This window comes from Protopterus annectens, chromosome 15.part0 (assembly GCF_019279795.1).
Source record: "Protopterus annectens isolate FY-2018-M chromosome 15.part0, PAN1.0, whole genome shotgun sequence".
Taxonomy (NCBI): domain Eukaryota; kingdom Metazoa; phylum Chordata; order Ceratodontiformes; family Protopteridae; genus Protopterus; species Protopterus annectens.
The window spans coordinates 24231766-24249837 of NC_056749.1; positions in this window are offsets into that span (position 1 = coordinate 24231766).

An 18072-nucleotide genomic window follows, 5' to 3' on the forward strand; every position below is an offset into this window, starting at 1 on the left:
GCAGTAAACGAAAAAGCAGTCCCCTGCACGGAGAAAATGCATGGCCAAACAGGATATCCAAAACAAGTAATGAGGCCCCACAGCAGCCCCAAAGTGGCTTAGCTGAAGATAGACAGGTTCGGCATAGTTTATTGTTTCTTCAGTGTTGTTTGATTTCACAACACTGAAGAAGGCTTAGTAAACTCTATGCCGAAACCGGTCTGTGACATGGAAGTTTAATGTGTTACTAATAAATCGATTCTTCACAGCCACTTAGTTGCTGGCCTCATTACTTGTTTTGGACTTCCTAGCAGTCACATAAAAGCACACATTAATAAATTAACTGAATTCACTTTGCTGACGCGTCTGGGCAAACACTCCAAAAAACAAAATGCAAAATTTGCAACATCTGTGTGAACAACTTCAGAATACATGAGAAATGGAAGCAACAGCATGGCTACATATTTTACAGAAATAATATTGTTACGCTCAGAGTGAGACAAGCTGAAAGACTATGCTTGCTTGTACCGAGCTGAACTGAGGTGAGCTACCAGCCAGAACTCTGAGCTGAGGTACCAGACAACTAGAGGCTTCTGAGCATCCAAAAAAAAAATAAGTTGCCTGTGTTTTTGCTTATTTATTCTGTTTACTGTACCTTTTTATTGCCTGCCACCTACTTGTATACTGTATTTATTTACTGTGTACTAAACTACACTGTTATACTGCAATTGCCTGCTACACTGTGCCTATAAAATCAAATTTTATTGCTGTTTTCACTGTTTAGCAAGATTTTTTGTTGTTTGCACTGTTTAAGTATTTACTGATATTTTTTCACTGTTTAAGGCTATCTGTTCTGCCTATTCTGGTCTTCCTGCCAAACAGTACTTAATTAACGGATCTGTTACCTGATTAAATCATTCTTTAGTGCCTCCTGGCTGTTTTTCTGCTGTTTTCAGTGTTTTTTTCCATGTCTCGTTGCTATTTTTCTGCTGTTTTAAACATTCTCTAGTGTTTCCTGTTGAAACTAGGGTAACTAGTAGCTGTAGCATAGCCCAGATCCAGGCCTGCTGCTTCTGGAACTGTTTTAGTAGTTTGTTCTGAGCATGTTTGTCAGGTCATCTTGGACTGGAAGGGGCCTATCTGCACTTTTGTGAGAGAATTGTGTTTGATTGGCACCTGACTGGTAAAAGGAGGCCAGTCTAGGGCTTTGAATAAGCATCCTCATTGGTCCTTTTGAATTTAGTTACAGTTTTTTTTTTCAAGTTTCAGCTTCTGGTATTTAGGCCCTGTATCTGAGCAGGTTTCTGCTTGTTTGTGCATCACGCAGCATAGCACACTACTGCGCAATTGTGCACCAAAGTCAGACAGTTAAATTCAACAAACTTTCCCTTAAAACTCAGGCAGAAATATCTTTTCACCAAGCTCCGCCATGATTGTTTCTGAAAAGCCACCCTTAGTGACAACAGTCTTCAACCTAGAATTATGGACATTTGGTCTACCCTTGTATCTCCTGCCAACCTTGTTGACTTGGGTCTCTTGAGGCAGTGTAGCAATTGCCTCATGTACACAGACAACCCTCTACTAATAACACAGTCTAGTACAGAGTGCTAGAGATGTGTTTACACCAAGAATCTAGACACCATGCTCTCTTTCACTCAAAACAGTAACATGGAGAAGGTTGCCAACTAACCCACAACTACATAGTCACATAGTACCACTACTCATACACATACCATTACTCATACACATAGTACATATCAAGCGAATAAATCCACATACATGCATGTTGTCTCAGAAAACTTATGACACATAGCAACACCAGTGTCTCACCCACCAAGCGCATAAGGTGTAACACTCAAACAAGTTTTCTTGTCATTGGAGACTCAATAGTGAGACACACGAGTGTCCCACTTACCAGGTTTAACAAGGAGAAAGTCACAGTCAGCTGCCTGTCTGGTGCCAGGATTCGCCAAATCATGCATACACTCAGGTCTCTCAGCAACAAGTACCATTATGACTTTTATCATAGTTCATGTTGGTGTGAATGACCTGAGATGTACCTCACCGGATTATACAAAGAGAGATGTATGGTCAAGCTGAGTATGTGTCTCAGGTAGGTATGTCCCTAGCCATGAACAGCATACTACCCTTACCTAGAATGATGCCACATTATAAACAAAAGTGATTGATTTGAATAATTAGCTTAGTTTTTGGTGTCATTCCAAGGGCATCCAGTTCCTGTCTGCTTGGGAGGCCATGGCTGACAAACCTCACTGCTTTGCCAAAGATGTTTTGCACCTGGCACCCCCAGGCTTTTGGCTGCTGGCAAAGGCTCTTGCCTCCCCCATAGCGCCTTTTTTAAGCAAGGGCATGAAAACAAGATTACTGACATGAAGTTACCCAATCAGAACAATATAAGAGCCATGCCGATAAATGCTAGGAAATTAAACCAAAAACTACAATATAAGAGCCATGCTGATAAATGCTAGGAAATTAAACCAAAAACTACAATATAAGAGCCATGCTGATAAATGCTAGGAAATTAAACCAAAAACTACAAGATAAGAGCCATGCCGATAAATGCTAGGAAATTAAACCAAAAACTACAATATAAGAGCCATGCCGATAAATGCTAGGAAATTAAACCAAAAACTACAATGTAAGAGCCATGCCGATAAATGCTAGGAAATTAAACCAAAAACTACAATATAAGAGCCATGCCGATAAATGCTAGGAAATTAAACCAAAACTACAATATAAGAGCCATGCTGATACATGCTAGGAAATTAAACCAAAACTACAATATAAGAGCCATGCTGATAAATGCTAGGAAATTAAACCAAAACTACAATATAAGAGCCATGCTGATAAATGCTAGGAAATTAAACCAAAACTACAAGATAAGGGCCATGCTGATAAATGCTAGGAAATTAAACCAAAACTACAATATAAGAGCCATGCTGATAAATGCTAGGAAATTAAACCAAAACTACAATATAAGAGCCATGCTGATAAATGCTAGGAAATTAAACCAAAACTACAATATAAGAGCCATGCCGATAAATGCTAGGAAATTAAACCAAAAACTACAATATAAGAGACATGCTGATAAATGCTAGGAAATTAAACCAAAACTACAATATAAGAGCCATGCTGATAAATGCTAGGAAATTAAACCAAAACTACAAGATAAGGGCCATGCTGATAAATGCTAGGAAATTAAACCAAAACTACAATATAAGAGCCATGCTGATAAATGCTAGGAAATTAAACCAAAACTACAATATAAGAGCCATGCTGATAAATGCTAGGAAATTAAACCAAAACTACAATATAAGAGCCATGCCGATAAATGCTAGGAAATTAAACCAAAAACTACAATATAAGAGCCATGCTGATAAATGCTAGGAAATTAAACCAAAAACTACAATATAAGAGCCATGCTGATAAATGCTAGGAAATTAAACCAAAACTACAATATAAGAGCCATGCTGATAAATGCTAGGAAATTAAACCAAAAACTACAATATAAGAGCCATGCTGATAAATGCTAGGAAATTAAACCAAAAACTACAATATAAGAGCCATGCCGATAAATACTAGGAAATTAAACCAAAAACTACAATATAAGAGCCATGCCGATAAATGCTAGGAAATTAAACCAAAAACTACAATATAAGAGCCATGCCGATAAATGCTAGGAAATTAAACCAAAAACTACAATATAAGAGCCATGCCGATAAATGCTAGGAAATTAAACCAAAAACTACAATATAAGGGCCATGCCGATAAATGCTAGGAACAAGATAAGAGCCATGCCGATAAATACTAGGAAATTAAACCAAAAACTACAAGATAAGAGCCATGCCGATAAATGCTAGGAAATTAAACCAAAAACTACAAGATAAGAGCCATGCCGATAAATGCTAGGAAATTAAACCAAAAACTACAATATAAGAGCCATGCCGATAAATACTAGGAAATTAAACCAAAAACTACAAGATAAGAGCCATGCCGATAAATGCTAGGAAATTAAACCAAAAACTACAAGATAAGAGCCATGCCGATAAATGCTAGGAAATTAAACCAAAACTACAAGATAAGAGCCATGCTGATAAATGCTAGGAAATTAAACCAAAACTACAATATAAGAGCCATGCTGATACATGCTAGGAAATTAAACCAAAACTACAAGATAAGAGCCATGCTGATAAATGCTAGGAAATTAAACCAAAAACTACAAGATAAGAGCCATGCCGATAAATGCTAGGAAATTAAACCAAAAACTACAATATAAGAGCCATGCCGATAAATACTAGGAAATTAAACCAAAAACTACAAGATAAGAGCCATGCTGATAAATGCTAGGAAATTAAACCAAAAACTACAAGATAAGAGCCATGCCGATAAATACTAGGAAATTAAACCAAAAACTACAATATAAGAGCCATGTCGATAAATACTAGGAAATTAAACCAAAAACTACAAGATAAGAGCCATGCTGATAAATGCTAGGAAATTAAACCACAACTACAATATAAGAGCCATGCTGATAAATGTTAGGAAATTAAACCAAAAACTACAATATAAGAGCCATGCTGATAAATGTTAGGAAATTAAACCAAAAACTACAAGATAAGGGCCATGCTGATAAATGCTAGGAAATTAAACCAAAACTTCAATACAAGAGCCATGCTGATAAATGCTAGGAAATTAAACCAAAACTACAATATAAGAGCCATGCTGATAAATGCTAGGAAATTAAACAAAAAACTACAATATAAGAGCCATGCTGATAAATGCTAGGAAATTAAACAAAAAACTACAAGATAAGGGCCATGCTAATAAATGCTAGGAAATTAAACCAAAAACTACAAGATAAGGGCCATGCTGATAAATGCTAGGAAATTAAACCAAAACTACAATATAAGAGTCATGCTGATAAATGCTAGAAAATTAAACCAAAACTACAATATAAGAGCCATGCTGATAAATGCTAGGAAATTAAACCAAAGCTACAATATAAGGGCCATGCTGATAAATGCTAGGAAATTAAACCAAAACTACAATATAAGAGCCATGCTGATAAATGCTAGGAAATTAAACCAAAACTACAATATAAGAGCCATGCTGATAAATGCTAGGAAATTAAACCAAAAACTACACTCCCTAGAAGCACTTCTATCACTAGAAGTGCAGTCACAGAAACCTGGTTTAAGGCCTCAGAGAGTACCCTGGACCTGCAAGGCTACAATGCCTTCCACACCTTTAGACTGCAAAATGAACTTGTGAAAACCAAAGGAGGTGGTGTTTCAATCTGTATTAGAGATAAATTCACCTCACGTTTAGTTAGACTGGACAACTCCATGGAGTTACTCCATGTCCAGGTTACGGTGGGTAAGACCCACATTCAAGTCCTAGCCAGTTGTAGACACCCATGAAGCCTACTTAACCAAACTAAAGACAATCCAAATTTTACTGACGACACTGGTTATAGGGGATTTCAGTTATCCCACCATCAACTGGGAAATGTACTCTAGCCCAGACTTGGTAGCACAAAAATTTCTTGACTTTGTGAATTCAAATGCCCTGGAGCAAATTGTACATACCCCAATAAAACAAACATTCTAGATCTGGTCCTCACCAACATGTCAAACAGATGCTCTGCTGCAACTGTTGGACCCTTGTTAGTTAAAACTGACCACAAATCAGTCACCTTCGAACTGACACTAACACCAGAACTCACACAGGGTGAAATCAGACAAAAAAACTTCACCAAGAAAACTATATCCTCCTAGGTGAAGGTATAAATGCATTCCAAGTCCCAACCCAAGCATAAAGTGGTAACTACACCGAAGCTTACACTTAAGCCCTGTACAATCACTTGCATAAGTGTATAAACTCAGCTGTGCCAGATAGAATCAAAGCCAGAGCTCCAAGTATAATCAAGCTGCCATGGTGGACTTCCAGCATCAGCAAACTACAATAAACACAAAACAATTGCTGTCCAAGAAAACAGACAAGGACCCAACAATGAAAAACACCCTCCTTAGCCTTAACAGGCAAATAACATGTCAAATCCTCCAAGAGCTCCTTTGAGAGAAACCTGGCAGGTACTGCAAAGGATAACCATAAGGCCTTTTACAGATATATACATAATCTAAAGGGTAGGATCCAAGCATAGACAGAACTGATGGCCAGTGGTATCACACACACTGACCCCATAGAGATAGTGAACCTGCTAGCGGATAGGTTTTGTGAAAATTTCACTCCCTTATCCCCTCCTAACTTACAACAAACCCTCCCCCAAACTTCCCCTCCACCTTACATATCTGAAGAGCAGGTCTTCAAAGCCCTGTCCAAGGCAAAGAACATAGCCCCAATGGGACCAGATGACATCCCAGGCTGTCTTCTAAACAGGCTAAAACATGAACTAGCATCACCACTAAGTACCTTTTTCAATCATAGCCTAACCATAGGCTTTGTTTCTGCAGAATGGAAAAAACAGTTATTCCCCTCCGCAAAGGTGACCTAGCAATAGACCTGGGGAATTACAGGCCCATAAGCCTGACCAACCTCATCTGTAAGGTCATGGAACATATTATGGACCTCATAAATAAAGATATTGGTTTAAATAAAGATATAGGTGACCTCCAAACACTGGATCCTACCCAATTCGACTTTGTGAAGGGCAGAGCCTGTCTGTTAAATCTGGTGGATTTGTTTGAAAGTGTGACCAAGGCCATTGATGAGGGAAAATCTCTGAACACAACATACCTAAGCTTGGCAAAGGTTTTCAACACAATCCCACATTCAGGCATTCCCACTAAACTTGCCAAACTGAATGCAAACCTCTTTGTTGTAAGATGGATTGCCAATTAGCTCACAAACCAGACTTGCACTATCAAAGTGGGTGACTCCACATCAACCAGCAGACCTGTTACCAGTGGGGTGCTACAGAGGTCAGTACTGGGCCCCCTACTGTTTTGTATATACTTCTCAGAAGTTCAGGTCAAAACTAAAAGGTTGTGGCTGACCATGTTTGCAGATGGCTGCAAACTACGTGCAATCACTGAATCCCCAAATGATGTTAGTATACTCCAGGAGGGTCTTACAGACCAACAATTTGTGTTTTAGTCACAGTCTCAAACTGAATGCAAAGAAATGCATCATCATTCCCTCAGGCACAAGCAATGTCCCTTCACACTATCAGATCAATAACAATACCCTAAGTACCCATGAAGTGGTAAGGGACCTGGGATCACAGGTTGACCGCGACTTTAACTCCGACCACCACATCTACCATTATAAGGAAAGCTTTCCATGTAGCTCACTTGATTAGTAAAGGCATCACCACAACTGCAAAAGAAGTTATAACCCCGCCATACTTGGCACTTATCCAGCCCATAATTGAGTATAACGCCCTGTGCACCTATAGCAATTAGAGAGATCTCAGAGGTTTCTAACAGAGAAGATCAAGGGCTTCCAGCATGTGCCTTACATGGACCAGTTAAGGTCCCCATCACTATACTCCGTATCGTATAGACTTCTTAGGGGAGACTTATGCCTGGCCTGCAGAACAACCCAAGACTCAAACTTAATGAACTTACTGCATATTTGTAAATCAAATAGGCCTAGGGCTACCCATTCCAGGGACTTAAATATAGTCTGCAACTTAAATAGGACATTCGGGAGGGACAAATTTATCTCCTGGCGACTGACACATCTTTGGAACAGGCTACCAGTTCATGTGAAACAGAGCACCTCTGTGACACTGTTCAAGAGGAACCTGGACAAGTGGATGGGGTACTATAAAGTCTTACCAGGGATAGTGCCCACAACCCTCCTGGACATGTGCAGTCATCACCAAGTGCAATCTTGTATATTGATTAGTACTTCTACAGTAATACAATGGGCTGAAATGGCTAGGCTTAAAATGACCTCTAGGTTGATAGCCTAATAATCTCCAATGATCCTGTGATCCTAAGTGTAGCATTTCATCTCACCAGTTTGTACATAAGAGGCATGCACTAGTACAGGAAGCCTAAAAGAACAATAACCAGGTAGTCCAAGGTAGGAAAACAAATGTACATAGGGAGCAGATTGCAGTCTCGCATCTATTGCAGCATCAAACACTACAGGTACAGCTGAAATAGGAAAAGGGATGTGTAGATCAAAGGGTGATAAAAGCAACAGGAAAATGTGTCAAAGACCATAATCTAAGACTACCCTTGGAAGGTGGCAGAAGCAGGAAGTAGGTAAAGTGGTAATAAATGTGTGTGTTTGGTAGGTGTGGTCCAAATTTTCAGAAAAATGTCTATTGAAATTTTGGGTGAAGACACAGGAAAGTGCCCAGAAATGAGTGTCCCACAACTGGATCATACCAGCTGCAAATTTCAGAACTTTTCTACTGTTTCTTCAAGTCATGCTTTGAGACAGGTCTCCTAAGGAGCATTTCATATAATTAGAGCTAGGGAGGTGGTTCATTCCTAAACAATAAGTGCAGCAAGCTAGGCACCTTTTAAGAGATGTGAGAAAGTAATTAATCTTTAAAATGGTGGACAACTTTATTAAAGTAAGGACGATTTCAGGATGAACTTTGTAAGTTGTTCTGAAGGTGTGCCTTTTCACCTGTTGATTGTCTGGAGATCACAGTAACAGCAATCAGTTACATTAATTCTGGACAGTACTGTGACAACACTTGGTTACATTCATTCTGGACAGTACTGTGACAACACTTGGTTACATTAATTCTGGACAGTACTGTGACAACACTTGGTTACATTAATTCTGGACAGTACTGTGACAACACTTGGTTACATTAATTCTGGACAGTACTGTGACAACACTTGGTTACATTAATTCTGGACAGTACTGTGACAACACTTGGTTACATTAATTCTGGACAGTACTGTGACAACACTTGGTTACATTAATTCTGGACAGTACTGTGACAACACTTGGTTACATTAATTCTGGACAGTACTGTGACAACACTTGGTTACATTAATTCTGGACAGTACTGTGACAACACTTGGTTACATTAATTCTGGACAGTACTGTGACAACACTTGGTTACATTAATTCTGGACAGTACTGTGACAACACTTGGTTACATTAATTCTGGACAGTACTGTGACAACACTTGGTTACATTAATTCTGGACAGTACTGTGACAACACTTGGTTACATTAATTCTGGACAGTACTGTGACAACACTTGGTTACATTAATTCTGGACAGTACTGTGACAACACTTGGTTACATTAATTCTGGACAGTACTGTGACAACACTTGGTTACATTAATTCTGGACAGTACTGTGACAACACTTGGTTACATTAATTCTGGACAGTACTGTGACAACACTTGGTTACATTAATTCTGGACAGTACTGTGACAACACTTGGTTACATTAATTCTGGACAGTACTGTGACAACACTTGGTTACATTAATTCTGGACAGTACTGTGACAACACTTGGTTACATTAATTCTGGACAGTACTGTGACAACACTTGGTTACATTAATTCTGGACAGTACTGTGACAACACTTGGTTACATTAATTCTGGACAGTACTGTGACAACACTTGGTTACATTAATTCTGGACAGTACTGTGACAACACTTGGTTACATTAATTCTGGACAGTACTGTGACAACACTTGGTTACATTAATTCTGGACAGTACTGTGACAACACTTGGTTACATTAATTCTGGACAGTACTATGACAACACTTGGTTACATTAATTCTGGACAGTACTGTGACAACACTTGGTTACATTAATTCTGGAGATCAGTACCTATTTACATTAATTATGGATGCTACTATAGCATCCAAAAGGTGAAATAACTATCCCGGCATAGTGTAGCCTCCCTAACATCTCAGATGCCCAGGTGAGAGCCGCCCTGTCTAAAGCTAAAAACACAGCATCAATGGGACCGGACGGTGTCCCGGGCTGTGTGCTACACGAACTCCAAGAGGAACTAAACCCACACATAAGGCTGCTGTTTAATCTTAGCCTTACTACAGGATACGTACCCAAAGAGTGGCGTACGGCAACAATGGTCCCACTTCACAAAGGCGGTGCTTCTACAGACCCTGGAAATTACCGCCCCATAAGCTTGATGAGCCTGGTCTGCAAAGCTGTGGAGAGGATCATTATGGAACTCATAAACAAAGACATTGGGGACCTATAGACATTGGATCCTACCCAATTTGGCTTTGTCAAGGGCAGATCCTGCCTTTTGAACTTGGTCGACCTTTTTGAAACAGTCACTAAGGCCATTGATGAGGGTAAGGCAGTTCACACAGCCTACCTTGACCTTGCAAAAGCCTTTGACACAATACCCCACACGGGCATCATAGACAAACTCACCAGCTTAAATGTAAACCCATATGTCATGAGATGGGTTGCAAACTGGCTCAAGGACAGAACCCACAGGGTCAGAGTTGCTGGAGCTATGTCAGACTCCAAGCCAGTCACAAGCGGTGTCCCACAGGGCTCAGTCCTGGGACCCCTCTTGTTCGGCATTTATTTTTCCGAGGTATAGGCAAACATAGGAGGATTGTGGCTGACAAAGTTCGCAGATGACTGCAAACTGGGTGCCATAATTGATACTCCAGCGGACACAAACATCCTTCAGAGAGGCCTCATAGAAACGGATAATTGGTGCCAGAGCCATGGCCTTAAGCTGAACGCCAAAAAATGTATAGTCATACCCTTTGGGAAAAACAAGGTACCCACAAATTACCACATAGGTGGTAATCCATTAAGTCTGGAAGAGGTAATCAGGGACCTAGGGACCCAGGTTGACAGTAACCTCTCATTTGACACTCACATTGCCAAAGTGGTTAGGAAGACCTTCTATATTGCCCACCTTATCATGAAGGGTTTCACATCTAGATCAAGAGAGGTCATTGTGCCCCTGTACACTTCTCTTATCAGGCCAATGATTGAGTACAATGCCCCATTTGGGATGTATCTTACCCGACATCTGCAGCAGTTGGAAAGACCCCAAAAGTTCCTCACCAAGAGGATAAAGGGTCTTAAACATATGTCATATGCTGCCCGACTGAAAAAACTCCAGCTCTATTCAGTCGCATACCGCCTACTCAGAGGTGACCTGTGCCTGATGTACAAGGCCATGTCCAATCCGGAATTAATGGACATGCTCCATCTCAGAAAATCCAAATCCATCAGAGCCACGAGAGCAAGAGACTTAAACCTCAACACAGAAATAAATAGGACGTGCTGGAGGGACAGATTCATAACCCAGAGGCTTCCTACACTCTGGAACAGAATCCCAGTCCATGTTAGGCAGAGCCCCTCACTAACTCTATTCAAGAGAAATCTTGACGAGTGGATGGGAGATCGTAGGTTTACCCCGGGGGTCATCTCTGTGTCACTACTAGACAGAGGCACAGCAAACTAAACCCTAAATGGGAGTAGTATTCTCATCCTAAGGGGTGGTGAAAGCCACACACACTCTGGCTAGGCTTATAAATGCCCTAGGGCAGATAGCCTAGTACGAATCTATGAACCTAAGCACTCAGTGACATTAATTCTAAATGTTACTATGGCAGCACTCAAGTTACATTAATTCTGGACAGTACTGTGACAGCACTTGATTACATTAATTCAGGAGGTCAGCACCTATTTACATTAATTCTGGATGTTACTATAGTAGCGCTCAGTTACATTAATTCTGGACAGTACTGTGACAGCACTAGGTTACATTAATTTTGGAGATCAGCACCTATTTACATTAATGCTGGATGTTACTATAACAGCACTCAATTACATTAATTCTGGACAGTACTGTGACAACACTTGGTTACATTGATTCTGGACAGTACTGCGCCAGCACTTGGTCACATTAATTCTGGAAAGTACTGTGACAGCACTTGGTTACATTAATTCCAGAGGTCAGAACCTATTTACATTAATTCTAGATGTTACTATAGCAGCACTCAGTTACATTAATTCTGGACAGTACTGTGACAGCACTTGGTTACATTAATTCTGGAGGTCGGCACCTATTTACATTAATTCTGGATGCTACTATAGCAGCACTCAGTTACATTAATTCTGGACAGTACTGTGACAACACTTGGTTACATTAATTCTGGACAGTACTGTGACAACACTTGGTTACATTCATTGTGGAGGTCAGCAACTATTTACATTAATTCTGGATGTTACTATAGTAGCACTCAGTTACATTAATTCTGGACAGTACTATGATAGCACTTGGTTACATTAATTCTGGAGATCAGCACCTATTTACATTAATGATCGATGTTACTGTAGCAGCACTCAGTGACATTAATTCTAGATGTTGCTACGCTAGCACTCAGTTACATTCATTTTGGACAGTACTGTGACAACACTTGGTTACATTAATTCTGGACAGTACTGTGCCAGCACTTGGTTACATTAATTCTGGACAGTATTGTCACAGCACTTGGTTTCATTAATTCTGGAGATCAGCACCTATTTACATTAATTCTGGATGTTACTATAGCAGTACTCAGTTATATTAATTCTGGACAGTACTGTGCCAGCACTTGGTTACATTAATTCTGGACAGTACTGTGACAGCACTTAGTTACATTAATTTTGGAGATTAGCACCTATTTACATTAATTCTGGATGCTACTATAGCAGCACTCAGTGACATTAATTCTAGAAGTTACTACGCCAGCACTCAAGTTACATTAATTCTGGACAGTACTGTGACAGCACTTGGTTTTAATAATTCTGGAGGTCAGCACCTATGTACATTAATTCTGGATGTTACTGTGGCAGCACTCAGTGACATTAATTCTGGACAGTAATGTCCCAGCACTTGGTTTCATTAATTCTGGAGGTCATCACCTATTTACATTAATTCTGGATGTTACTGTAGTAGCACTCAGTTACATTAATTCTGGACAGTACCTTGACAGCACTTAGTTACATTAATTCTGAAGATCAGCACCTATTTACTTTAATTCTGGATGTTACTATGCCAGCACTCAGTTACATTAATTCTGGACAGTACTGTGACAGCAGTTGGTTACATTAATTCTGGATAGTACTGTGACAGCACTTAGTTACATTAATTCTGGAGGTCAGCACATATTTACATTAATTCTGGATGCTACTATAGCAGCACTCAGTTACATTAATTCTGGACAGTACTGTGACAACACTTGGTTACATTAATTCTGGACAGTACTGTGACATCACTTGGTTACATTAATTCTAGAGGCCAGCACCTATTTACATTGATTCTAGATGTTACTATGCCAGCACTCAGTTACATTCATTCTGGACAGTACTATGACAGCACTTGGTTACATTAATTCTGGAGATCAGCACCTATTTACATTAATTCTAGATGTTACTATGCCAGCACTCAGTTTTATTAATTCTGGACAGTACTATGACAGCACTCAGTTACATTAATTCTGGACAGCACTTGGTTACATTAAATCTGGAAGGTCAGTACCTATTTCCATTAATTCTGGATGTTAGTATAGTAGCACTCAGTTACATTCATTCTGGAGATAACTATGATATCACTCATCTACTTTAATTCTGGAGATTGCTATGGCAACTTTGTTACATTAATTTTGGAGTTTACTACAACAGCATTTTCTTACTTTAATTCTGGAGATAGCTATGGCAACTTTGTTACATTAATTCTGGAGATTACTACAACAGCATTTTCTTACTTTAATTCTGGAGATTGCTATGACAACTTTGTTACATTAATTCTGGAGATTACTACAACAGCATTTTCTTACTTTAATTCTGGAGATTGCTATGACAACTTTGTTACATTAATTCTGGAGATTACTGTAACAGCATTTTCTTACTTTAATTCTGGAGATTGCTATGACAACTTTGTTACATTAATTCTGGAGATTACTACAACAGCATTTTCTTACTTTAATTCTGGAAATTGCTATGGCAACTTTGTTACATTAATTCTGGAGATTACTACAACAGCATTTTCTTACTTTAATTCTGGAGATTGCTGTGACAACTTTGTTACATTAATTCTGGAGATTACTACAACAGCATTTTCTTACTTTAATTCTGGAGATTGCTATGACAACTTTGTTACATTAATTCTGGAGATTACTACAACAGCATTTTCTTACTTTAATTCTGGAGATTGCTATGACAACTTTGTTACATTAATTCTGGAGATTACTGCAACAGCATTTTCTTACTTTAATTCTGGAGATTGCTATGACAACTTTGTTACATTAATTCTGGAGATTACTACAACAGCATTTTCTTACTTTAATTCTGGAGATTGCTGTGACAACTTTGTTACATTAATTCTGGAGATTACTACAACAGCATTTTCTTACTTTAATTCTGGGGATTGCTGTGACAACTTTGTTACATTAATTCTGGAGATTACTACAACAGCATTTTCTTACTTTAATTCTGGAGATTGCTATGGCAACTTTGTTACATTAATTCTGGAGATTACTACAACAGCATTTTCTTACTTTAATTCTGGATATTGCTATGACAACTTTGTTACATTAATTCTGGAGATTACTACAACAGCATTTTCTTACTTTAATTCTGGAGATTGCTGTGACAACTTTGTTACATTAATTCTGGAGATTACTGCAACAGCATTTTCTTACTTTAATTCTGGATATTGCTGTGACAACTTTGTTACATTAATTCTGGAGATTACTACAACAGCATTTTCTTACTTTAATTCTGGAAATTACTATGACATTAGTAAAACAAACTGGTAAAACAGAAAATAAACTATATCAAAAATAAATTATGTTGCATAGGGAAAGGTTCTAAACATTTTAAATGTGGTCCTTAAGATGCCTTTTTGTCTTTCCCACATAATAACTGGATATATCTGACACTTTAATAAATGTACTATATTTTTACTTGAACCTCTAAAATGACCTTTGATGTTGAATCTGTTTGTGAGGTATAGGTACACTGAGAAAGATGCTCCACACTTACAAGTTCCATATCTTTTAAAGAAACTTAACCTCTCACTATGTCCAATAGTTTCCAGATGTTTTTTAAAAGTTTTGTTCTTCCTATATACAATTTTGGGTTGGTCCCCAATAAACTTAACACATACTCTTTCAGAAGAAGTAAAGGACCAATTTTTATGTAGAACCCCTAAGATGGCCTTACTATCTAATGAATATATAGTAATGAATACATTTTTATTGAAATCAATTTTTTTTATTATTGTTATTATTATTAATAATGGGGTCATCACTGAAGGTTTCTCTAGCAGCGGAGTTTAGTATAGGAAATAAGTCCCCATTTCCCTCTTAATAACCACTTCTGCTTTAATACCTTCTAGGCAATTCATAGGGTAACCTCCTGCTGGAAGCATACTAATTAATACCTCTACTTCCCTTTGAAAAACTTCAAGCTCACACACCATTTGAGCCAATCTAACTAGTTGGCCATTCGCCACTAGTATTTTCTGGTGTGATGGATGCCGACTTGGAAAATGTAAGTAGGAGTATCTATCTCTACTATAATTACTAGAAAAATTTTAAAAATCCACCGTGTTTTTAATGCATTCCAAAAATTCTTGTAATTTTTCTTCACAGTCATTCCAAAGAATAAAAATGTTATCCAAAAACCTGGTGTACAATAACTAGGAACCACTATACTCATTATTTAAAATAAACTGATCTTCCCACTTGGCCATCAAAAAAATTGCAAATATTGGGGCACAGATCGCACCCATGGTGACCCCATTTTTTTTTGCCAAAAATATTGGCACTCAAAAAATAAAAAAAATATTTTTTTTAATACTGTGTCCATTAGGGCTACCAAACCATTAACTGACACTGTCCCACCATTTAAACATTTAATTAATTGGTTCTCAAACCATTCAAGCCCCTTTTCATGGGGAATAACCCCAAATAAGTTATTAACATCAATGGTAACAAAAATCACATCTGAACAAAATTCTGTGTTAACAGTGCCTAGAATCCTCACATATTTGTGGAATTTCATTAATACATTTCTTAAGAACAAAATCAAGGTATTTAGCTATCCGTTTAGCATCAACTATAGGTCTAAGGGGTGGCCTTTCAATACATTTATGTATATTGGGAAGACCAAAGATGCTTATTACCACAGCTGTATCATTACACATGAAATCAAAATCATGCTTAGAAATTTGACCATCCATAAATAAATCCTATAATAAATTTTTGCAAATGCCACATTCACTTCATCCCAAGATACAATCTCATATATAGTACGCATCAAAAGTGCATTCATCTAATCAAGCTAAGCACTTTTATCCATTACAACTAACCCTCCACCCTTATTGGGTTTCATAACTCAACTAGAACTGTCATAAGATATATTGTTGAACAACCTTTTTTCATTAACAAACATGTTGTAATATTTAGTTTCACAACTCTTTCCCAGGATATTCTGAATGTCTAGTTCACAAGCTTTTTCAAACATCTGTAAGATATGATTAAGGGGAGGGTTAAATATGCTTGGCCTATTTAAAGAGTTAGTTTGAATGTTTGTTGAATTACCCCTGAACAATATTGCTAAATTAAGTTAATGCATAAAGGTTTTAGGATCCAATAAAGTATTGACAATGTCTGCTCTTTGTGAGAATGAATGACAATCCCTTCAATATAACATTAACATGTTGTGAACTAATTAGTTTAGATGACTAATTATAAATTTTAAAATCACCACTTTCATTAGAAATTACGGAAACAGTTCCTTCACCAGAAGTTACACAAGTCTCTATACTAACCGCAAATTCCTCTTGATTCTTCCAATTGTTGTTGTTTAGCTTCGCTCCCTGTAAAAGATACTGTTCTGATGTCTGTTGCCTTCTCCATTCTTTGTTGTTTTTTGGCACGGTCTGATACACTCCAGTATCTAAACTTCCCCGTTCTCTAAAGGGGTGTTGCCTTCACTCTTCTTCTTCTTTTTTCGGCCCCTCCCGTTAGGGGACGCCACAGCAGATCATCTGCTTCCATTTCTTCCTGTCCTCTGCATCTTGCTCTGTCACACCAACCACCTGCATGTCCTCTCTCACCACATCCATAAACCTTATCTTAACTCTGCCATGTCAAGCTCTGACTCCTGCCTTTTTGTCATTGCCACTGTCTCCAACCCATATAACATAGTTGGTATCACTAACCAATTGTAGAGCTTCCCTTTCACTCTTACTGGTACTCATCTGTCACAAATCACTCCTGACACTCTTCTCCACCCACTCCATCCTGCCTGTACTGTCTTCTTCACCTCTCTTCCACACTCACCATTACTCTGAACTGTTGATGCCAAGTATTTAAACTCATCCACCTTCAGCACCTCTACTCCCTGCATCCTCACCATTCCTCTATCCTCCCTCTCATTCACACACACATATTCTGTCTTAGCCCTGCTGACCTTCATTCCTCTTCTCTCTAGAGCATATCTCCACCTCTCCAGGGTCTCCTCAACCTGTTCCCTACTCTCACTACAGATCACAATGTCATCTGCAAACATCATAGTCCACGGGGACTCCTGTCTGATCTCGTCTGTCAACCTGTCCATCACCATTGCAAATAAGAAAGGGCTCAGAGCTGATCCTTGATGTAATCCCACCTCCACCTTAAACGCATCCTTCACTTCCACTGCAGACCTCATCGCTGTCACACTACCCTCGTACATATCCTGTACCACTCTTACATACTTCTTTGACACTCCCGACTTCCTCATACAATACCACAACTCCTCTCTAGGCACCCTGTCATATGCTTTCTCTAAATCCACAAAGACACAATGCAACTCCTTCTGACCTTCTCTGTACTTCTCCATCAACACTCTCAGAGCAAACATCGCATATGTAGTGATAATAGAAATAATAAAATAATAGAAATAATTACTAATAGAAAGTCAGTTGCATGTCTGTCTATCAAAGAAGCATGTTAGGCTGACATTTCAAAAAGACAGGAGGATAGTGGGTTGATATCAAGAGGCAGAGTTTTCCAGAATTTGGATACACATAACCAGGGAGTGATTCACTCTTGATTTTTACATTTGGGAACATGTTATAAGGCAG